A 24,851-nucleotide genomic window follows, 5' to 3' on the forward strand; every position below is an offset into this window, starting at 1 on the left:
CTCTTCTTGTGACCTGTGAATATAACAGTCTTTTCAATGACAGTGATTTCCTGATTTGTTGATCTTATCCACTTAAATAATAGTAAAAGCTACATTTTAAAACACCACCTTGGCATGGAACAGTGGCTTACTCCTGTAATCCCAGCACTTTGGGAGGCTGAGGTGGGCAGATCACCTGAGGTCAGGAGTTCAAAACCAGCCTGAACAACATGAAGAAACACCATCTCTACTAAAAATACAAAACTAGCTGGGTGTGGTGGCATATGCCTATAATCCCAGCTACTCAGGAGGCTGAGGCAGGAGAATTGCTTGAACTCAGGAGATGAAGTTTGCAGTGAGCTGAGATTACACCATTGTACTCCAGCCTGAACAACAAGAGTGAAATTCCATCTCAAAACAAAAAACAAACACTACCCCAAACAGACAAAAGCTCTATGGGGCAATTTATTTGAGAGCTGATCCCAAGAGTAGAAATAAAGTATATAGTAGTATTTTCAAAAGGAAGGAAAGCCAGTACAAGGAATAATTCCATATTTAAGTTGGCATGCAACTAATAACATGTATGATCTGGGGGGGCCCTCTGAGTTGCTTTATGAAATGTATCTCAGAACTGTCTAGTTGAAGGACATAAGAGGGCAGGATTTAGCCAATATCTTCCATTCCCTTATTAGTCAAGATAATCCCACGTGACTTAATTCTGCCACACATCCCATTTGCACATGCCTGACTGTCCAGTGGTCTGTAATTTGTCCCATGATTTGCCATCAGAGAAGCCCCTGTGCAAGAAGCAAGATATACACACTGCATTGGGCCAATGCAAGGCCCTGTCAGATTATGCTTGCCTAGAACTGGTCACCACAGCAGTGACTGGATTAAGAGAAGACATGATTTGACATGCACACAGGCAGTACCCAAAGCATCTTACACATATTTGTTTTGCAGTTTGTTGTGTCTTAAATCTCTTTAACTCTCTAAGTTCCCCCTCATTCTCTTTTTTATTCATTCTTTGCAAATTATTTGTTGAAGAAATATGGTCCACTATTATATAGACTTTTCCAGAGTCTGGATTTTGCTGATTGAGTTTTAATAATGTCATTTAACATGTTCCCCTGGCTCTATGTTTCTTACAAAGAGAGACTATAAGCTAGGCATGGTGACACACACCTCTAGTCCAAGCTACTGAGGAAGCAAAGGCAAACAAATGGCTTTACACCAGGAATTCAAGGCTGCAGTGTGCTATGATCACACCTGTGAACTGTCACTGCATTCCAGCCTAGGTTACACACTGAGACCCCATCCATAAAAAACTTTAAAAGTACAGATGTTTGTTTAACTTGAGGTACGGTTTGTATAGGAAGTCAAAATAAATGTTTCACTCTTTGCCTTTTCTAAAATAAGCTTTTCAAACAATGTTTGTTGTCTATCATCTTCCAAAGGAAATTTATTAATTTGTGAGGGCTGTCATAACAAAGTACCATAGGTGGGTTAGCTTTAAACAACAGAAATTTATTTTCTCACAGTTATGGAGGCTAGAAGCCTGAAATCAAGTTGTCAGCAGAGTTAGTTCCTCCTGAGGGGCCACCAGGGAAGAATTTTCAGGCTTATAGATGGCCATCTTCACCCTGTGCCTTCACACTATCTTCCCTCTGTTCCTCAAAACTCTACCAGCACCTACATATTACTCAATTCAAAAGACACTTCTGTATTCTTAAAGCAGCACCCCACAATCCAGCCCAAAATATTATACAAATGTCATCGAAATCAGGTATGAGTGACTCGAGGTATGATTCATCCTGAGGCAAAATTCCTCTCCATCTGAAAACCTGTAAAACCGGACAAGTTATCAGCTTTAAAAATACAATAGTAGAAAAGGCATAGGATAGAAATCCCTATTTCAAAAAGAAAAAATGAGAAAAAAAAAGGATCATAGATTGCAAGCAAATTCAAACCTGAACAGGGAAAATTCCATTAGATTTTAACACTCAAGAATAAATTTCTTTGGCTCAGTATTCTGTCCTCTGAGTCCAGGTGGCTACCCACATCAGCCTAGAAAACAGACCCACACCCTCTGGCACTCACAAGCAGATGCCTGGCTAGATAAAATCTGGAGCATACAGCCTCATTTTCCCTGGGCCTGTGCCTCTGGGATGAAGGTGGAAGTGACAGCCCTGCTGACATCTGATCGACCTTTGGGTTATTCTTCTCTTTTCTTGAAGGATAACACATTTACAGCTGGATAGCTTTACTAGCCCATTCTGTAGAATTCCAAAAGTCCATCAGCCTTCCTTCATTTTATCTTATATCTGTCCCCTTCAGTCCAAGCTAGCAGTATTCATTCCCAAATCAAGTTTGGTTCCTTTTTACTTAACAATTCCTTCCTCGAATTAACTCTTTTCTCACATTTTACTATAAAGCAAGAAAAAGAAGCCAGGTCAGGTCTTTGACACTTGGCTTAAAAATCTCCTCAGCTAAATATCCATTCATCACTTACAAATTCTACTTTCCAAAACACTGGAACACAATTTGTCCAAGTTCTTTGCTGCTTTATTACAAGAATAACCTTTCTTCCTGTTTCCAATAACATGTTCCTCATTTCTATTTCAGACCACACCAGAAGAAACTTATACATTTGTATTTTTACCATATGGTATTCATGATGATATATGTATTCCATAAGATGACAGAAGCCTTCTCTCTTTACAGTTCTTTTCTTTCTGAGCCTTCACTAAAATCATTTTAATGTTCATATTTCTACCAATAGTCACTTCAAACGAATAAAGGCTTCTACTAACATGCATCTCATTTTATTTTAATTACCATTTCAAAATTTTTAACTTTTAAATATTGTCACTTCAGATTCTGAGAGTTAGGACTACAACATATGGACTCTTTTGGAGACAGTTTCACTGTGTTGCTCAGGTTAGTGTGTAGTGGCTATTCACAGGCATGATTATAACTCACTACAGCCTTGAACCTTTGGACTTTAGCTATCCTCCTGCTTCAGCCTTCTGAGTAGCTGGGACTACAGGCATGTGCCACTGAGCCAAGCTTCACTGGGAAACACAATTTAACTAACAGGAACATTACTTTTTTTGCAAATATCAATATGAAATCTTTGTGTGAGACATATTTTATGCTTACAGTTCATTGCAGTTGTGATTTTTATTGATGCTCAGATTGCCCCATATTTGTCCCATGAGATTTTTATCAAATTGACTTCTGAGTCTCTTTGGCATGATCCAATGGTCTTTGCTACTTTTTTTGTGTTGTTTTGTTTTGAGATGGAGTCTTACTCTGTTGTCCAGGCTGGAGTGCAGTGGTGGATCTTGGCTCACTACAACTTCCGCCTCCAGGATTCAAGCAATTCTCCTGCCTAAGCCTCCCTAGTAGCTGGGATTACAGGTGACCACCACCATGCCTGGCTAATTTTTGTATTTTAGGTAGTGATGGGGATTCTCCATGTTGGCCAGACTGGTCTCAAACTCTTGACCTCAAGTGATCCACCCACCTAGGTCTCCCAAAATGCTGAGATTATAGGCATGAGCCACTGTGCCCTGCCTGATACTTTCCTTGTATTATTATTTTTTTTAAATGTGGGAGATTTTCTTTCCTCTTCTCCAAAAGGGAAGAAAATTGAAACTGAGTGGATCATGATGGAAAGAGGGGAAATCCAGGGGTACAGAAAGTCCCTGGGTGAAGGCAGAAGCTAACATGGGATTCGGAGCAACTGTGGCCATCGGTCTCACCATCTTTGTGCTGTCTGTCATCACTATCTTCATCTGCTTCACCTGCTCCTGCTGCTGCCTGTACGAGATGTGCTGCCAACCACATCAGGTTGTTACCACCATCACATTCACCACTGTGGTGCACGCCCCTTACACTCAGTTTCCAAGTGTGCTGCCCAGCTACCCTTGACTGAGCTACAAGAGCTACCACCACATTCCCCCCAGCCAGGGATGCCAGCAGCACCCTATCCAATGCAGTACCCACCACTTTACCTGGTCCAGTCCATGGGACCGCCGGTCTACCACAAGACCCTGGCTGGAGGAGCAGCCGTGCCCTACCCTGCTAGTCAGCCTCTTCACAACCAAGCCTATATAAATGCCCCAAAGGTGTCCCCCTGAGCATGCCACATCATCTCTTCTGCTACTCAGTTATGTTCTGTGTGTGTGAGTGGTATGCAGGCACAGTTCCTTACACCCCGTGTGTGCTGTGTGTGTCCTGCCTATATATGTGGCTTCCTCTGATGCTGACGAGATGGGGAATGATCCTTGCCGGAGTGGGCTGGGACCAGACTTTGTTCTCTTCCTCACCTGAAATTATGCTTCCTAAAATGTCAACCCGAACTCAAAGAATAGGGCGAGGGGAAAGCACCCTGCAAGGTGGCCCCTGAGAGGTGGGGGTCTCTCCAAGGCATTTCTGGAGTTCTTTTCCAGCCTACCCTAGGGTCACCAAGTGTGACCTATCACACCAGGATGGTGCAGCTTTCAGTGAGTATGATGCAGGTGTGACCCGGTTTCTGCAGCATAACCAGCTGCTGCTCAATGCCATGGCTTGTCCCCAGAGCTGGGTGTACCCTTTGCAGAGGCAGGGACCTGATGCAGGTGAAGTTTGGCATCTGATCAAGTTGGGCTTTTGTCCTTTGGGCTGAGGTACCATTGCTCCCTGGAGCCTGTGTCATGCCCATTGGGGGTCAGGCAGCCTTCTGATGCCAGAACACCTCAGGCAGACACCTACTCGCTTGATAGTTGTCTGCCTGGACTGTCCCTGTCCCTGTATCCTCCGCGGGACCACCTGGAGGGCCACATCCACACACAGCCTAGCTGCCCATAGGGAGCTCTTCTGCCCTTTCTGGCCTGCTCTTCCCACAGGTAATCACGATGGCCTATCCACCAGAACACTCAAGTCTATTCACTGCAGTGTTTTCATTTTATTTTAACTAAATATTTTGCCTGTTTTCTGTTTTAAAATGTGATAGTTGATGTGAGACTGAAACATCAGTAAATTGGCCCAGAGGAGAGGGATAATCTGACAACTGTGAGACCCTACTTTCCCTGATACTAGCCTCATGGAATATGAAACTCCTATACCCCAGTCCAGTGTGTTCTGGCAGTAGGGACACCTGGGCCAAGAGGCCATCTGGACCAAAGATGGGGTGTGGGGCCCTGGATGGTAGCTGTGGTCCAGACATTAATACCTCAGTGTTCCCCATCCTTCTGTTACTGTTTCACCAGACCTGTCTTAGCTTCATATCTCTTGTGTTTCTAAGAGTCTAGGGTCTGCACACTTGTTTATAATAAATGCAATCATTTGGAAAAAGAATTTTGTGGGCACATGGTAGAGGTATGTATTTATTGAATACATGAGATGTGATACAGGCAGGCATTGTGAAATAAGCCCATCATGGAGAATAAAATATCCATCCCCTCAAGCATTTATCCTTTGAGTTACAAACAATTCAATTACAACTTTTTTTTTAGACAGAGTCTTGCTCGTTGCCCAGGCTGGAGTGCAGTGGCACGATTTCAGCTCACTGAAACCTCTACCTCCTAGGTTCAGTGATCCTCTGTCTCAGCCCTCCAGTAGCTAGGATTACAGGCAGGCACCACCATGCCCAGCTAATTTTTTTTTTTTTTTTAGTAGAGATGGGGTTTTGCCATGTTGGCCAGGCTGGTCTCGAACTCCTGACCTCAGGTGATCCACCAGCCACCCAAAGTGCTGGGATTACAGGTGTGAGCCACCATGTCCAGCCCCAATTACACTCTTTAAGTTGCTTTAACATGTACAATTATTATTGACTATAGTCATCCTGATGTGCTATCAAATGGTAGTTCTTATTCATCCTTTCTAATTATAACCTGTACCCATAAAACATTCCCATGTCCCCCACATGTCCCCGCTACCCTTCCCAGCCTCTGGTAACCATTCTTCTACTTTTTATCTCCATGAGTTCAACTGCTTTGATTTTTAGATCCCACAAATAAATGAGAACATGAAATGCTTGTCTTTCTGTGCCTGGCTTATTTCACTTAACATAATGAACATGTTGTGAATGACCAGATCTCATTCTTTTTTTGTGGCTGAGTAGTACTCCATTGTGTATATGAACCACATGTTCTTTTTCTTTTCTTCTTTCTTTCTTTTTTTTTCAATACAGAGTCTTGCTATGTCACCAGACTGGAGTGCAGAGGCACGATCTTGGCTCACTGCAACCTCTGCCTCCCGGGTTCAAGTGATTCTCCTGCCTCAGCCTCCTAAGTAGCTGGGACTATAGGCACACACGATCACATCCAGCTAATTTTTGTATTCTTAGTAGAGATGGGGTTTCACCACGTTGTCCAGGATGGGAATCCATCTCTTGACTTTGTGATCCACTTGCCTTGACCTCCCAAAGTGCTGGGATTACAGGTGTGAGTCACCATGCCTGGCCAGTACCACATGTTCTTTACCCATTCATCTGTTGATGAACACTTAGGTTGCTTCCAAATCTTAGCTATTGTAAACACTGCTGCAACAAACGTAGGCATGCAGATGTCTCTTTGATATATGGATTTCCTTTCTTTTGGGTATATACCAAGCAGTGGTATTGCTGGATCATATGATAGTTTAATCTTTTTTTTGTTTTCTGAGGAACCTGAAAACTGTTCTCCATTGTGGTTGTACTAATTTACATTCCCACCAAAGAGTGCACAAATCCTAGCCAGCATTCGTTATTACCTAACTTTTGGATACAAGCCATTTTAACTGGGGTGAGATGATCTTGTAGTTTTGATTTGTATTTCTCTAATGATCAATGATGTTGAGCACATTTTCATATGCCTGTTTGCAATATGTATGTCTTCTTTTGAGAAATGCCTATTCAAATATTTTGCCCATTTTTTGATTTGAATTACTAGATTTTCTTCAATAGAGTTATCTGAGCTCCTTATAAATTCTGGTTATTAATCCCTTGTCAGATGGGTAGTTTGCAAATATTTTCTCCCATTCTTTGGGGGTATCTATTCACTTGGTTGATTGTATCCTTTGCTGTGCAGAAGCTTTTTAAATTGACACAATTTCATTTGTCCATTTTTGCTTTGGTTCCTTGTGCTTGTGAGGTATTTACAAAGACTGTGTTTTTCTCAGTGCATGTTCTTGGCACCTTTGTCAAAAATGAGTTCACTGTTGGTGTGTGGATTTGTTTCTGGGTTGTCTATACTGTTCCATTGGTCTGTGTGTCTGCTTTTATGCCAGTACCATGCTGCTTTGATTACAATAGCTCTGTAGTATGATTTAAGGTCAGGTAATGTGATTCCTCCAGTTTTGTTCTTTTTGCTTAGGATAGTTTTGGCTATTCTGGGTCTTTGTGGTTCGGTATAAATTTTAAGATTATATTTCTGTGAAGAATGTCATTGGTATTTTTATAGGGATTACACTGAATCTGTAGATTGCTTTGGGTATTATGGACATTTTAACAATATTGATTTTTGCAATACATAAACAGAATATTTTTCCATTTTTTGGTAATCTCATCAATCTTATTCTTCAGTGTTTTATAGTTTTCATTTTAGAGATATTTAAGTTCTCTGGTTAATTCCTAGGTGTTTAATTTTATGTGTGGTTATTGTAAATCAGATTACTTTTTAATATCTTTTTTAGATTGTTCACTGTTGGCATATGGAAACACTACTGATGCCCACGAGATGGCCATGAGTGTGTTCTGGTGTCAGCAGAATAGCAATGCCTGGGACTTCACCACAACCATAGTCTCCTGTGGTCCCATGGAGCTACAGATGGAAGGGAGCAATGGCAAGAAACAAGTGCTGAGCAGTTTTCACATGGTGCTGGAAGACATGCTGCTTTTCCCTGAGGGCAGAAGACAGCCTGATGACAGTGATACAATCAATGACATCTCTGTGCTGAGAGTGACCCACTGTGTGGCATAGGCTGATCACTTCACACAGAACCCCTGGATCCTGGAAGCCGGTCCGGGTCTGAGTAGACTTGGAGTGGAGGTTTGACCACATGCAGCAGCATTCACGGCAGCATCTCATCACGGTAGTTGCTGATCATCTGTTTGAGTTAAAGACAACATCTTGGCAGTTAGGGAGATCTCAGAGTGTGATGGAGCTGGAAAATCCCTCTGCGAATGCAGAGAAAATAACTGCCACCGAGCAGAGTGGAAAAAAAATATCAGAGATCAGCTGCTCATGAAAGCACAAAAACTGAGGCTGAGGTGGAGCAGGTGAGAGGCTGGGGTCTGCCAAGATGATCATACTGGGCCCACTGGAATTGTTACCATCAAGGCTGTTGATTCCAACATGTGCTGTGGGATTTACATGAGCAATCTCCATGACCTTCTGGTCATTAAGATTGTAGACACTGAGAAAAGGAAAAGGAATAAAATCAACCTGATATTTCTTGCTGGGAAGCAGATGCTGAAGTGATGGAGAGAAGTCATGGAACTGAAAAAGCACTGAATCACTCTGCTTAAGTGTGGAGCAGAGGATCACATGCAATGAGATCGGGTCAGAGGATTCCTTCTTGTTCTTAACCATGGGTGATGAGAAAGGTGCTGGGCTCTTTTTACTGGCAGGGCTACCTGAGACAATGGAGATCCTGGGGCCCAGGATGGATAAGGTCCTAGAAGGCAAAGGAGCAGGGAAGAAAGGCTGCTTTCAGGGCAAGGTCACCAAGATGAGCCAGCAGTTAGAGGTGCTGGTGCTTCTCCAGAACTACATCAGCCCAAAGAGTGCTAAGGAGTGAGGGCTCAGGGTACTTACCTCCTGTTACCACAGAAGGAGTAGTTTGGAAAATTAAATAGCTTGACTCAAAAAAAAAGAAATGCTACTGATTTTTAATGTTGATTTTCTATCCTGTAATTTTACTGAATGTGTTTATCAATTCTAATAGTTTTTAGTGGCATCTTCAGGTTTTTCAACTATAAGATCTAATCATCTGCAAACAAGGGTAATTTGACTCCTTCCTTTGCAATTTGGAAGCCATTTACATCTTTGTCTTGACTGACTGCTCTAACTAGGACTTCTGGTTGTATGTTGAATAACAGCAGTGACAGTGGGCATCCTGGTTGTGTTCCAGATCCTGGAGGAAAGGCTTTCAGTACGTCCCCATTCGGTATGATACAAGCTGTGGGTCTGTTGCATATGTCTTTTGCTATGCTGAAGTATCTTCCTCCTATCCCCAGTTTTTTGAGGGTTTTTATCATGAAAGTGTATTGAATTTTATCAAATGCTTTTTCAGCATCCATTGAAATGATCATAAAATTTTCATCCTTCACTGTGTAATATTGATGTATTGCATTGATTGATTTGTGTATGTTAAACCACTGCATCTAGGAATAAATCTTACTTGGTCATGATGAATGACCTTTCTAACGTATTGTTGAATTCAGTTTGCTAGTATTTTGTTGAGGATTTTTGTATTAATGTTCATCAGAGATATTGACCTGTATTTTTCTTGCTTGCCTTTTTAATTTTTTTAATGGGTCTTTGCCTGGTTTTGGTATCAGGTAATTCTGGCCTCATAGAATGGATTTTGAAGTATTCCCTCCTTTATTTTCCAGAATAGTTTGAGTAGGATTGATATTAGTTCTCTAAAGGTTTGGTGGAATTCAGCAATGAAGCCATAGGGTCCCAGACTTTTTCGCAATCAGCAATGAAGCCATAGGGTCCCAGGCTTTTTCTTTCTTTTGTTCTTTCTTTCTTTTCTTTTCTTTCTTTTTTTTTTTTTTTTTACTGAAAAACATTTTATTATGACTTCAATCTTGTTACTTGTTATTGGTCTGTTGAGGTTTTGGATTTCTTCCTGGCTCAATCTTGGTAGGTTGTATGTTTCTAGGAATTTGTTCATTTCTTCCAGATTTTCCAAATTATTGGTATATAGTTGTTCTCCTTGTATTCTATATGAAAATAAATTCTAGCCCTGATATCAGCAATTTGATGAAAAGACCCTCATTCCTTTGGGGAGAAGAGATACTTAGGGATCCCAATCTGGGTCTCCAAGGGTGCTCATTCTTACTGGATTGATAATTATTTCAAGAAATTCTTTAGGGAATATGTTTTTTATTTTACTTTAAGTTCTGGAATACATGTGCTGAACATGCAGGTTTGTTACATAGGCATACATATGCCGTGGTGGTTTTCTGCACCTATCAACCCATCATCTAGGTTTTAAGCCCCACATGCATCAGGTATTTGTCCTAATGCTCTCCCTTCCCTTTTCCCCCACCCACCAACAGGCCCTGGTATGTGATGTTTCCCTCCCTGTGTCCATGTGTTCTCATTGTTCAACTCCCACTTATGAGTGAAAACATGTGGTGTTTGGTTTTCTGTTCCTGTGTTAGTCTGCTGAGAATGATGGTTTCCAATTTCATCCATGTCCCAAGAAAGAACATAAAATTATCCATTTTTATGACTGCAAAGCATTCCATGGTGTATATGTACCACATTTTCTTTATCCTGTCTATCACTGATGGGCATTTGCATTGTTTCCAAGTCTTTGCTATTGTAAATTGTGCTGCAATAAACTTACGTATGCATGTGTCTTTATAGTAGAATGATTTGCATTCCTTTGGGTATATACCCAGCAAAGGGATTGCTGAGTCAAATGGTATTTCTGGTTCTAGGTCCTTGAGGAATCACCATACTGTCTTCCACAATGGTTGATTAGTTTACACTCCCACCAGCAGTGTAAAAGCATTCCTATTTCTCTGCATCCTTGCCAGCATCTGTTGTTTCCTGACTTTTTAATGACCTCATTTCTAATGGGCATGAGATGGTATCTCATTGTAGTTTTGATTTCCATTTCTCTAATAACCAGTGATGATGAGCTTTTTTTTTTCCCCATATGTTTGATGGCCACATAAATGTCTTCTGAAAAGTATCTGCTCATATCCTTCACCCACTATTTCATGGGGCTGTTTTTTTTTTTTTTTTTCTGGAAATTTGTTTGTTTTTTGTAGATTCTGGATATTAGACTTCTTTTAGACAAATAGATTACAAAAATTTTCTCCCATTCTATATATTGCCTATTCATTCTGATATTTTCTTTTGCTGTGCAGAAGCTCTTTAGTTTAAATCCCATTTATCAATTTTGGCTTTTATTGCGATTGCTTTTAGTGTTTTAGTCATGAAGTCTTTGTTCATGCCTATGTCCTACTAGGTTTTCTTCTAAGGTTTTCATAATTTTAGGTCTTACATTTAAGTCTTTAATCCATCTTGAGTTAATTTTTGTATAAGGTATAAGGCAGGTGTACAGTTTCTGTTTTCTGCATATGGCTAGCCAGTTTTCCCAGCACACGTTATTAAATAGGGAATTCTTTCCTCATTGCTTGTTTTTGTCAGGTTTGTCAAAGATCAGATGGTTGGAAACTGATAAGCAACTTCAGCAAAGTCTCAGGATATAAAATCAATGTGCAAAAATCACAAGCATTCGTCTACACCAATAACAGACTTAAAGAAAGCCAAATCAAGAATGAACTGCCATTCACAATTGCTACAAAATGAATAAAATACCTTGGAATACAACTCACAAGGAATGTAAGGGACCTCTTCAAGGAGAACTACAAACCACTGCTCAATGAAATCAGAGAGGACACAAACAGATGGAGAAACATTCCATGTTCATGGTTAGGAAGAATTAACATCATAAAAATGGCTATACTGCCCAAAGTAATTTACAGAATCAACGCTATCCCCATCAAGCTACCATTGACTTTCTTCACAGAACTGGAAAAAACCACCATGAACTTCATATGGAACGAAAAGAGAGCCCGCATAGCCAAGTCAATTCTAAGCAAAAAGAACACAGCGAGGGGCATCACACTACTGGATTTCAAACTATACTACAAGGCTACAGTAATCAAAACAGCATGGTACTGGTACCAAAACAGAGATATAGACCAATGGAACAAAACAGAGGCACCGGAGGCAACACAACATATCTACAACTATACAATCTTTGATAAACCTGACAAAAACAAGCAATGGGGAAAGGATTCCCTGTTTAACAAATGGTGTTGGGAAAACTGGCTAGCCATGTGCAGAAAGCAGAAACTGGACCCCTTCCTGACACCTTACACCAAAACTAACTCCAGATGGATTAAAAACTTAAACATAAGACCTGGCACGATAAAAACCCTAGAAGGAAATCTAGGCAAAACTATCCAGGACATAGGAGTAGGCAAGGACTTCATGAACAAAACACCAAAAGCATTGGCAACAAAAGCCAAAATAGACAAATGGGACCTAATCAAACTCCACAGCTTCTGCACGGCAAAAGAAACAGTCACTAGAGTGGATCGGCAACCAACAGAATGGGAAAAAATTTTTGCAGTTTACCCATCTGACAAAGGGCTGATATCCAGAATTTACAAAGAACTCAAACGGATTTACAGGAAACAAACAAACAAGCCCATTCAAAAGTGGGCAAAGGATATGAACAGACACTTTACGAAAGAAGACATATATGAGGCCAACAATCATATGAAAAAATGCTCATCGTCACTGGTCATCAGAGAGATGCAAATCAAAACCACATTGAGATACCATCTCACGCCAGTTAGAATGGCGATCATTAAAAAATCTGGAGACAACAGATGCTGGAGAGGATGTGGAGAAAAAGGAACACTTTTACACTGTTGGTGGGAGTGTAAATTAGTTCAACCATTGTGGAAGACAGTGTGGCGATTCCTCAAGGCCTTAGAAATAGAAATTCCATTTGACCCAGCAATCCCATTACTGGGTATATATCCAAAAGACTATAAATCGTTCTACTATAAGGACACATGTACACAAATGTTCATTGCAGCACTGTTTACAATAGCAAAGACCTGGAATCAACCCAAATGCCCATTGATGATAGACTGGATTGGAAAAATGTGGCACATATACACCATGGAATATTATGCAGCAATCAGAAATGATGAGTTCGTGTCGTTTGTAGGGACATGGATGAATCTGGAGAACATCATCCTCAGCAAACTGACACAAGAACAGAAAATGAAACACCACATATTCTCACTCATAGGCGGGTGATGAAAAATGAGAACACATGGACACAGAAAGGGGAGTACTAAACACTGGGGTCTATTGGGGGGAAAAGGAGAGGGCCAGTGGGAGGGGGAGGTGGGGAGGGATAGCCTGGGGAGAAATGCCAAATGTGGGTGAAGGGGAGAAGGAAAGAAAAGCACACTGCCATGTGTGTTCCTATGCAACTGTCTTGCATGCTCTGCTCATGTACCCCAAAACCTAAAATCCAATAAAAAATAAAAAATAAAAAAAGAAAAAAGAAAAAAAAAAAGATCAGATGGTTGTAGATGTGTGGCATTATTTCTGAGACCTCTGTTCCATTCCATTGGTCTATATGTCTGTTTTGGTATCAGTACCATGCTCTTTTGGTTACTGTAGGCTTATAGTTTAAAGTCAGGTCGTATGATGTCTCTGGTTTTGTTCTTTTTGCTTAGGATTATTTTGGCTCTACAGGTCCTTTTTTGGTTCCATATGAAATTTAAAGTAGTTTTTTCTAGTTCTATGAAGAAACTCAATGGTATCTTGATGGGAATAGTATTACATCAATAAATTGCTTTTGGGTAGTATGGCCATTTTCATGATATTGATTCTTCCTATCCATGACTATGGAATTTTTAAATTTGTGTCTTCTCTTATTTCCTTGAGCAATAGTTTGTAGTTCTCCTTGAGGAGGTCCTTCATATTCCTTGTAAGCTGTACTCCTAAGTATTTTATTTTCTTTGTAGCAATTGTGAATGAGAGTTCACTCATGATTTGGCTCTCTGCTTGTCAAATATTGGTGTATAGGAATGTTTGTGATTTTTTTGCATATTCATTTTGTATCCTGAGAGTTTGCTGAAGTTGCTTATCAGCTTAAGGAGATTTTGGGCTGAGCTGATGAAGTTTTCTAAATATACAATCATGTCTGCAAACACAGACAATTTGACTTCTTCTCTTCCTATCTGAATACCCTTTATTTCTTTGTCTTGCCTGATTGCTCTGGCCAGAACTTCCAACACTGTGTTGAATAGGAGTGGTGAGAGAGGGCATGCTTGTTTGTGCTGGTTTTCAAAGGGAATGCTTCCAGCTTTTACCCATTCATTATGATAATGGCTATGGGTTTTTCATAAATAGCTCTTATTATTTTGAAATATGCTCCATGAATACCTAGTTTATTGAGAGTTTTTAGCATGAAGGAGTGATGAATATTACTGAAGGCCTTTTCTTCATCTATTGAGATAATCATGTGGTTTTTGTCTTTGGTTCTGTTTATGTGATGAATGCTGTTTATTGATTTGTGTATGTTGAACCAGCCTTGCATCTTAGGGATGAAGCTGACTTGATTGTGGTGGATAAGCATTTTGATGTGCTGCTGGATTTGATTTGCCTGTATTTTGAGGATTTTTGCATTGATGTTCACCAGTGACATTGGTCTGAAACTTTCTGTGTTTGTTGCATCTCTGCCAGGTTTTGGTGTCAGGATGATGCTGGCCTCATAAAATGAATTAAAAAGGAGTCTCTCTTTCTGTTGTTTGGAATAATTTCAGAGATAATGGAACCAGCTCCTCTTTGTATCTCTGGTAGAATTCAGCTGTAAATCCATCTGGTCCTGGGCTTTTTTTGGTTTGTAGGCTATCAATCACTGCCTCAATTTCAGAGATTGTTACTGGTCTATTCAGGGATTTGACTTCTTTCTGATTTAGTCTTAGGCGGGTGTTTGTGTCCAGAAATTTATCCATTTCTTCCAGATTTTCTAGTTTATTTACATAGAGATGTTTCTAGTATTATCTGACAATAGTTTGTATTTCTGTGAGATCATGGTTATAGCCCTTTTACCATTTTTTATTGTGTCTATTTGATTCTTCTTTCTTTCTTCCTTATTAGTCTGGTTAATGGTCTATTTTGTTGATCTTTTCAAAAATTCACCTCCTGGATTCATTGATTTTTTTGAAGGATTGCTTTTCATGTCTCTATCTTTATCATTTCTGCTTTAATCTTAGTTATTTCTTGTTTTCTGCCAGCTTTTGAATTTGCTCTTGCTTTTCTACTTCTTTTATTTGTGATGTTAGGGTGTCAATTTTAGGTCTTTTTGGTTTTCCTACATACTGCTTTAGCTGTGTCCCAGAGATTCTGGTATGTTGTCCCTTTGTTCTCACTGGTTTTGAAGAACTTTATTATTTCTGCCTTAATTTTGTTATTTACCCAGTAGTCATTCAGAAATAGGTTGTTCAGTTTCCATGTAGTTGTGCAATTTTGAGTGTTTCTTAATCCTGAGTTCTAATTTGATTGCACTGTGGTCTGAGAGAATGTGACGGTTTCCATTCTTTTGCATTTGCTGAAGAGTGCTTTATTTCCAATTATGTGGTTGATTTCAGAACAAGTACTATGTGGTGCTGAGAAGAATGTATATTCTGTTAATTTGGGGTGGAGAGTTCTGTAGATATCTATTAGGTCCATTTGGTCCAGAGATGAGTTCAAGTTCTTAATATCTTTGTTAATTTTCTGTCTTGTTGATCTTTCTAATATTGACAGTGGGGTGTTAAAGTCTCCCACTATTATTATATGGGAGTCTAGGTCTCTTTGTAGGTCTCTAAGAGTTTGTTTTACGAATCTGGGTGCTCCTGTATTGGGTGCCTATGTAGTTAGGATAGTTAACTTCTTGTTGCATCAATCCCTTTACCATTATGTAATGTTCTTCTTTGTCATTTTTGATCTTTGTTGGTTGAAAGTCTGTTTTATCAGAGACTAGGATTGCAACACCTGCTTTTTTCTTTCCCTTTCCATTTGCCAGGTAAATATTCCTCTATCCCTTTATTTTGAGCCTGTGTATCTTTGCATGTGAGATGGGTGTTCTGAATACAGCACACCAATGCTTCTTGACTCTTTATCCAACTTGCCAGTCAGTGTCTTTTAACTGGGGCATTTAACTCATTTACACTCAAGGTTAATATTGTTATGTGTGAATTTGATCATTTCACCCTGATGCTAGCTGATTATTTTGCAGATTAGTTGATGCTGTTTCTTCATAGTGTCATTGGTATTTGTATTTTGGTGTGTTTTTGCAGTGGCTGGTACCAATTTTTCCTTTCCATATTTACTGCTTACTTCAGCTTTTGTAAGGCGGGCCTGGTGATGACAAAATCCCTCAGCATTTGCTTGTCTGGAAAGGATTTTATTTATCCTTCACTTATGAAACTTAGTTTGGCTGGATATGAAATTCTGGAGCAAAAATATTTTTCTTTAAGAATGTTGAATATTGGCACCCACTCTCTTCTGGCCTGTAGGGTTTCTGCAAGCCAGAAAGGCTCAGAGAAGAACCTGGGGTTACACTGTTTTAAATATTAATAATCTCATGTAATTGGGAGGAAAGAGCCCACATGCAGAAGGCAAGACAGAATTCATACCCACAAAAGACCAGGGAAGCCCTTAAGCCTTGACTCCTGACTCATCTCAAAGCTCAACAACCCCCTAGTTAGTAAAGGCCTTCATAGCAGTCTTCAAAGACTAGGATAGCTGTATTTCTTTTTCTTTTTTTTAAGAGACATTCAGAGCTACTGCAAATCAAAATTTTATTTTTAATGTTCAGTTTTCAATAAAAGATCACAAAGAATATAAAGAAATAGGGGAAGGTGGCTATTCAAGTGAATCAATTAAATTTCTACACAGTCACTGATGAAACACATGCACCAGACTTATTAGACAGAAACTTTAAAACATCTGTCTTATATATGTTCTAAAAGCCAAAGGAAAATAAAAACAAAGAACTAAAGGAAGCCTGGAAAACATTTTATGAACAAAATGAGAATATAAAGAAAAAGGTAGAAACTAAATTTAAAAATTCTGAAGCTGAAAAATACAATAAAATTGAAAAATTCAATAGAGGTATTTGTCAGCAGACTCAAACAGGCAGAAGAAAGAATCAGTGAGTTTCAACATAGGTCATTTAAAATCATTGAGTCAGAAAAAGAAAAAAATGGAGAAAAGTGAACAGGGCCTAAAGGAATTCACAGGACATAATTGAGTGGACTAATATACACATTGTATGAGTTCCAGGAGAAGAGAGACAGTAAGGAGAAAGAAAATTATTTGAAGAAATAATGGCTGAAAGTTTACCAAATCTGAGGAAAGATATGAATGTACAAATTCAAGAAGCTCAATTTACTCCAAGTAGGATAAAACCAAAAATACACCTAGACACTTTATAGCCAAGCTGTTAAAAGCAAAAGACAATGAGAGGATCCTGAAAGCACTAAGAGAAAAGTGACTCATCACAGTCAAAAGACGCTCCAATATTAGCAGATTATTCAGCAGAAACCTTACAGTCCAGAAGACAGTGGGATGACATTCTTACAGTTTCGAAAGAAAAAAATCTGTCTAGTGAGAATTCTACAACCATCAATACTATACTTTAAAAATGAAAATGAAATAGAAATTAAGATATTCCCAGACAAATAAAAGCTGAGGGAATTCACTATCATTAGACCTGCTCTATAAGAAATGCAAATGGGGAACGATCCAAGATGGCCGATCACTAACATCTCGGGATTGCAGCTCTCAGGGAAGGCGCGGAGAACTAGAGGACGCCACACCTTCAGACAAATTCTGGTCGCTCACGGAGCAGAAGATCCCCCAGTGGAGAAAACACATGGGTGGCCAGCGCGACTCTCGTGGCTGGCGCAGCGGTTCCGCCGGCACCTCGGCGCGCAGCTCTCGGAGAAGAGTAAACAGGTTCAGAGGACCCACACGGCCCACAGCAGGACACCAGAGCCCCACGCAGCGTCTGTGATGGCACCTCGGCGCAGCAGCGCTCGGCGCAGAGTAAACGGGACTGGTTCCCCTTCTGACTGAGGTTTGGAGCCCCGGGAAGGCAGAGTCACCTACTACGGACACAAGAAGGAAGCCAGACAGGAGAATCCTGGGCAGAAAAGCACCGTCAGTTTTAACGCCGCTGCTCTGGCCCTGGGAACTAACAACCTGGACGTCCACTCAAGAGACCTAATCTGAAAGTTGGTAATTTCAAAGACGACAGGAGGATAAATTTACAATGATGGGAAGAAACCAGCGTAAAAAAGCTGAGAATACTCAAAGTCAGAACGCCTCTCCCTCTAAAGATGATCACAGTTCCACATCAACAATGGAGCAAGGCTTGATGGAGAACGAGCGCCTCCTGATGACAGAATCACTCTTCAAGGAATGGATAATAACAAACTTTGGTGAGTTAAAAGACCATGTTGTAGCCCAACATAAAGAAACTAGGAACTTTGAAAAAAGGTTTGATGAAATCCTATTGAGAATAGACAACTTAGAGAGGAGTATGAGTGAATTAATGGAACTGAAGAATACAATACAGGAACTCCGAGAAGTATGCACAGGTTTAAACACTCGAATTGTTCAAGCAGAAGAAAGGATATCAGAGGTCAAAGTCCAACTTAATGAAATAAAACGTGAAGAAAAGATTAGAGAAAAAAGGATAAAAAGGAATGAGCAAAGTCTCCAAGAAATGTGGGACTATGTGAAAAGACCAAATTTACGTTTGACAGGTGTACCTGAATGCGACGGAGAGAATGAATCCAAGCTGGAAAATACCCTTCAGGATATTATTCAGGAAAATTTTCCTAAACTAGCAAAGCAGGTCAACATTCAACCCCAGGTAATACAGAGAACACCACAAAGATATTCCTCAAGAAGAGCAACCCCAAGGCACATAATCGTTAGATTCACCAGGGTTGAAACGAAGGAGAAAATACTAAGGGCAGCTAGAGAGAAAGGTCAGGTTACCCACAAAGGCAAGCCTATCAGACTTACAGCAGATCTCTCAGCAGAAACTCTACAAGCCAGAAGAGATTGGGGGCCAATATTCAACATCCTCAAAGAACAGAACCTTCAGCCCAGAATTTCATATCCAGCCAAACTAAGCTTCACAACTGAAGGAAAAATAAAATCTTTTATGAACAAGCAAGAACTCAGAGATTTTACTACCACCAGGCCTGCTTTACAAGAGCTTCTGAAAGAAGCATTACACACAGAAAGAAACAACCAGTATTAGCCTTTCTAAAAATACACCAAAAAGTAAAGAGCACCAACATAAAGAAGAATTTACACCAACGAATGGATAAAACAGCCGGTCAACATCAAATGGCAGTAACCCTAGATTTAAATTGACTAAATCCCCCAATCAAAAGACACAGCCAAAACCCAAAACAAAGGGATGGAGAAAGATTTACCAACCAAATGGAGAGCAAAAATAAATAATAAATAAATAAAAAGCAGGAGTTGCAATTCTCGTATAGGATAAAATAGATTTTAAAGCAACAAAGATATAGTGGTAAAAGGATCAATGCAACAACAAGAGCTAACGATCCTAACACCCAGATACGAGACTTAGATTCAATGAGACAGAAAATTAATAAGGATATCAAGGACTCGAACTCAGATCCCGAACAAGTAAACTTAATAAATATTTATAGAGCTCTCCACTTCAAATACACAAAATATACATTTTAGTTAATACCACACCACACCTACCCATAAGTTTAAATGAAACATTGATGGGCCATTATTAATACCCAATTTTTTTCAAAATAAAGCAATATTTCCATTTACTCTCCCTCTTTCTTTTCCTCTTTCTTCCTCTCCTTTACTTATTATTTTTTTTCTTTCTTTCTCTCAGAAAAAAAAAAAAGAAATGCAAACGGAAGTCCTTCAAGTTATAATAGAAGGATAATTCACAGTACACAAAGCTATGTGAAAGTAAAAAGTTCTCCAGTAAAAATGTCCATATAGATACAAAAACAAATATTATTGTAATACTGTAATTTGTAATTTTGTAATTAATATTGTAATTTTGGTTTTTAGCTCCACTTTTAATTTTCGACAGGATTTACAATATGTTTGAAGTTTTTCCTCTTTGTTATGTAGGTACTTACAGATATAAACTTGCTTCTTAGTACTGCTTTTGCTGTATCCCATGGGTTTTGGTATATTGGGTTTTCATTATTGTTTGTTTCAAGAAATTTTTCAATTTCCTTCTTAATTTCTTCATTGACCTGCTAGTCATTTGGGAGCATATTATTTAATTTCTATGTATTTGTGTAGTCTCTAAAATCTCTCATTACAGATTTTCAGTTTTATTTCCTTTCTACTCTAACAGTATAGTACTGAGTTCAATGCCTCACAACTGTGTTCTCCCTCCCTCAGTGCCCAGAGATGCACTCTGTACAATGCCTCACTGCCTCAGGGTGAGCGAGGAGTGGAGTCGGTGACTCCACTCAGGTCTGTTTTTTTCTATGTTTTCAGTGCCTCTTCCAGCAATATGAAATTAAAAACATGAAGGTTTTTTTTTCTTATGTAGATAGTTGTTAAATTAGTGTCCTTGTAGGTGAAATGATCAGTGGAGCCTTTATTCTGCCATCTTGCTCCACCTTACAAAAAATAAAAATAAAATTTTTAAAGAAGGAAAATCTACAATCAATAGTCTAATCTTTTAAGTATATGAAAACAGGCCGGGCACAGTGGCTTATGCCTGTAATACTAGCAATTTGGAAGGACAAGGCGGGTGGATCACCTGAGGTCAGGAATTCGAGACCAGCCTGGCCAACATAGTGTTTACTAAAAACATAAACATTAGCCAGGCATGGTGGTGTGTGCCTGTAATCCCAGCTACCTGGGAGGCTGAGGCAGCAGAATTGCTGGAAACTGGGAGGCAGAGGCTGCAGTGAGCCAAGATTGCACCACTGCACTCTAGCCTAGGCAACAGTGAGACTCACTGTCCAAAAAAAAAGAATACAAAAACATTGGATCACACCAACCACAATATAAGTAGGAGGAAGAAAATAATAAAGAACAAAAAAGAAATGAGTAAAATTGAAAACAGAAATATATAGAAAAAATACTTAAACTAATCTTGATTATTGGAGATCAACAAAATTGATAAAAGTTTATGATGAATAAGGAAAAAAGAGAGAGGACACAAATTATCAAAATCAGGAATGAAAATGGGAGCAATATCACAGAATCCATAGATATTAGAAGATTTATAAAAGAATATTATGAAAATCTTTATACCAACAAATAATAAAAGTCAGATAAAATGTGCAAATTCTAACAAAGACATAAATTACCAATTGTTTCTAAAAAAAATACACAATATAAATAGGCCCCAGTCAAACAAAAAATTGAATTCAGAACTTGAAAGCTTCTCACAATGAAATTCCAGGCTTAGGTGTCATCTCTGGTGGAGTCTATTATTTAATAGAAATATAGTGTACTCATCACCCAAATAGTGTACACTGTACCCAGTAAGTAGTATTTCATCCCTCACCTTACTCCCAACCCTCTCACCATTTGTACTCTTCAATGTCTGTTATTCCACTCTGTATGTCCATATGTACACATTGTTTAGCTTCCACTTTTAAGTAAGGACATGTGTTTTTGAGTCATTTCACTTAGGATAATGCCTCAAGTTCTACCTGTGTTACTGTAAAACACATGATTTTATTCTTTTTATATGGCTGAGTAGTATTCCATGGTGTGTGTGTGTGTATATATGTATATACATATATACATATATTGCATTTTAAATCCAGTCATCCAGTCAGACTGGCCATTATTTAAAAGTCAAAAAACAACAGATACTCTTGATGTTCAAATTGTACCATATTTGTCTAATGGAAGCCTCTTGAAGTTGGCTCTTGAGTACCCTTGAAACCCAGACTTTATCACCACATAATATATCCATGTAACACAAGTGCCCTTGTACCCCTAAATCTGGAAAAATAAAATAATAATAAAAGCAACAGATAAAAACATAGTAACTATGTTTGAATCTATGGGTTCATATTAACATTTTTTAAACAAATAATCCCATTTAAAAGTGAGCGAAGGACATGAGTAGACATTTCTCAAAAGAAGATATACAGATGGCCAAAAAACATATGAAAAAATGCTCAACATCACTAATCATTGAAAAAATTCATATTAAAACCACAATAAGATACCACCTTACTCCTACAAGAATGACCATTATGAATAAGTAAAAAAACTATAGATGTTAACATGAATGTGGGGAAAAGAGAACACTTATACACTGCTGGTGGGAATGTAAATTGGCACAACTTCTATGGAAAACAGTATGGAGATTCTTTAAAGAGCTAAAAGTAAATCTACCATCTGATCAGCAATTCCACTACTAAGTATCTACCCAAATGAAAATAAGTCATTATATGAAAAAGACACTTGTGTATGTATGTTTATAGCAGCACAATTTACAACTACAAAGATGTGGATCCAACCTAAGTGCCCACTGACTAATGAGTGGATCAAGAAAGTAAGATATACATACACCATGAAATACTACTCATCCATGAAAATGAACAAAATAATGTCTTTTGCAGCAACTTGGATGGAGCTGGAGGGCCTTATCTAAGTAAAGCAACAAAGGAGTAGAAAACAAAAAATTGTATGTTGTCACTTATAAGTGGGAGCTAGCTATCAGTAGTGCAAAGGCATACAGAGTAATATAATGGACTTCAGAGGTTCAGAAGGGGGAGGTTGGGAAGGAGACTAGAGATAAAAACTACACATTACGTACAATGTACATTACTCACATAGGTGTACTACAATCTCAGAATTCACCCTATATAATTGGTTCATGTAACAAAAACCACTTGAACCCCACAAGGTATTGAAACAAATAATAAATAACATTTTTTAAAACTCAAAAAAAGAAATATAGTAATAATCCTATTGAAATCATAAAATAAGAAATATTTGACACCTCATTTTATTTATTTTTTATTTTATAATTTCAGTCCTTATTTTAGATTTAAGGGGTACGTGTGCACGTTTGTTACATGGATATATTATGTGATGTGAGGTTTGGGGTGTAAATGATCCCATCACCCATGTAGTGAGCATAGTATCCAATAGGTTGTTTTTCAGCCTTTGCCCTTCTCATTTTCTTCCACCAAGTAGTCCCCAGTGTCTATTGTACCTATCTTTATGTCTATGTGCACCCAATGCTTAGCTGTCACTTATAAGTGAGAACACATGCTATTTGGCTTTCTTGTCCTGAATTAATTGGCTTACGATAATGGCCTCTAGCTACATTCATTTTGCTGCAAAGGACATGATTTCATTCATTTTATGGCTGCATAGTATTCTGGTTTATATGTACCACATTTTCTTTATCCAATCCACTACTGATGGGCACCTGTATTGATTTCATGTCTGCTATTGGGAATAGGGCTGCAATGAGTATTCCAGTGCATGTGCCTTTCTGGTATAATAATTTATTTTTCTTTCTGTGTGTACCCTGTAATGGGATTGCTGGGTTAAATGGTGGTTCAGCTTTAAGTTCTTTGTGTCATCTCATTTTATAAGGTGTATATTACTCTAATGATACTATCAGAGATATAACAAAAAGATAAAATTATAAAACAATGTTTCTAATACATTTTAAGAAATCAATAAAATATCAGCAAATAAAATTTAGAAGTGTATAAAATATTTCTATATTATAAAAAAGAGGTCTTTTGCAGGAACGCAAAGTTGATTTAACAAACAAAAATTCACATAATGTACTGCAATAGAAAACAATGGAAAAACCATGTCAACCTCTTTATAGATGAAGAAAAATCATTTGAGAAAAATCATTTACAAAATCTAATTCTAAGTCATGATGAAAATTCTCAAAAACAAGAAATAGAAAAAAAGCATTCTTATACAGATAAAAACATCTATTAAACACCCACCACTAAAATTATACTTAATGGTGAAAGTCTAAAAAATTTCTCCATAAGATTAGTAAAAGAAAAGATGTTCATTCTTGCCATTTATGGTCAACTGAAAGTTTCAGCCAAGACAGTCATGCCAAAAAAGGGAAATTAAAGGCATACACACTGGGGGGAAGAAAAGTAAAATTTTATTTATTCTCATGTGGCAAAGTCTCACATTTAAAAATAATCCCAAGATTCTGTTGGACAAGTGGTTGTTGAAGAAAATATCCAAAGGAACTTACCTCAAAACTACTAGAACTACCAAAACTAATAAGGAAGTTTAACAATGTCACAGAAACCTGTGATTAACAAATAAAAATAGATTGTATCATTATATAATAGAAATGAACAAGTCAAAAAATATTAAGAAAAATTCCATTCACAATAACATCAGAAGAATATAATTTTTAGAAATAAATTAAACCAAAAGTCCAACACCTGAACACTAAAAATGACAAACATTGATGAGATAAATTATATATATAATGCACATGGATTGGAAGACTCAATAATAAGAAAATAACTTTTTCTAAAATTGATGTATAAATTTAATGTAGTCTATATCATAATTTCAGTATATATTTCTGGGCTTACAAAGACATGGGTAAATGCATAGTGACCTACCTCCCAAAATTTCTTCTTCAAGGTATATGAAATAACACAGGGAAAAGTTAAATCCTAAGCCAAAACACGGTCCAACGTAACTTGAAGACAAAGAATGCCAAAACTGCAAATAATTGTGAATAATGATAAGTAAATTACTAAATCAAAGTATATTATCTTGATCACCCTCAGCATATTCCTGCCTTCATGAAGAATTTGTGACAAGCAAAGGAAAATCATGCAAAACTGTAGAGAACACAGAAGAGGGAGGCTAATAAGGGGGCTATAGGTGATCTGGATTAACTGCCAAAAAGATTGTCCAACACAATTCTGAAAATAGTGGAAGTCTATCTGGGAATATCAGAAGATTGACTATAGGGATGGTATTTTAAAGGATGTATGCCTCGAAAAGATGATCTAAAGAATTTAAAGTACATTAAAAGGCACAATAAGCCAGCATTCTTCA

At 38.3% G+C, this 24,851-nt stretch overlaps 5 pseudogenes across 4 annotated transcripts in view; 2 read left to right on the forward strand and 3 right to left on the reverse strand.

The window, feature by feature from the left end:
• Positions 1-24,851, reverse strand: part of LOC100403415 (ATP-dependent RNA helicase DDX18 pseudogene) — a 365,505-nt pseudogene that overhangs the window by 131,109 nt on the left and 209,545 nt on the right. The gene's annotated exons all lie outside the window — the stretch shown is intronic.
• LOC144581236 (biogenesis of lysosome-related organelles complex 1 subunit 5 pseudogene) overlaps positions 1-24,851 on the reverse strand; it is a 340,887-nt pseudogene that overhangs the window by 106,491 nt on the left and 209,545 nt on the right. The gene's annotated exons all lie outside the window — the stretch shown is intronic.
• Positions 1-24,851, reverse strand: part of LOC100409123 (spindlin interactor and repressor of chromatin-binding protein-like) — a 339,975-nt pseudogene that overhangs the window by 106,491 nt on the left and 208,633 nt on the right. The window lies entirely within an intron of this gene.
• LOC118150479 (protein shisa-5 pseudogene) lies at positions 3,392-4,509 on the forward strand (annotated as a pseudogene).
• Positions 7,683-15,463, forward strand: LOC144581235 (alanyl-tRNA editing protein Aarsd1 pseudogene; annotated as a pseudogene). Its single transcript, XR_013531809.1, has one exon. The product of XR_013531809.1 is annotated as an alanyl-tRNA editing protein Aarsd1 pseudogene (transcript).

Source organism: Callithrix jacchus, chromosome X, assembly GCF_049354715.1.
Source record: "Callithrix jacchus isolate 240 chromosome X, calJac240_pri, whole genome shotgun sequence".
Classification (NCBI taxonomy): domain Eukaryota; kingdom Metazoa; phylum Chordata; class Mammalia; order Primates; family Cebidae; genus Callithrix; species Callithrix jacchus.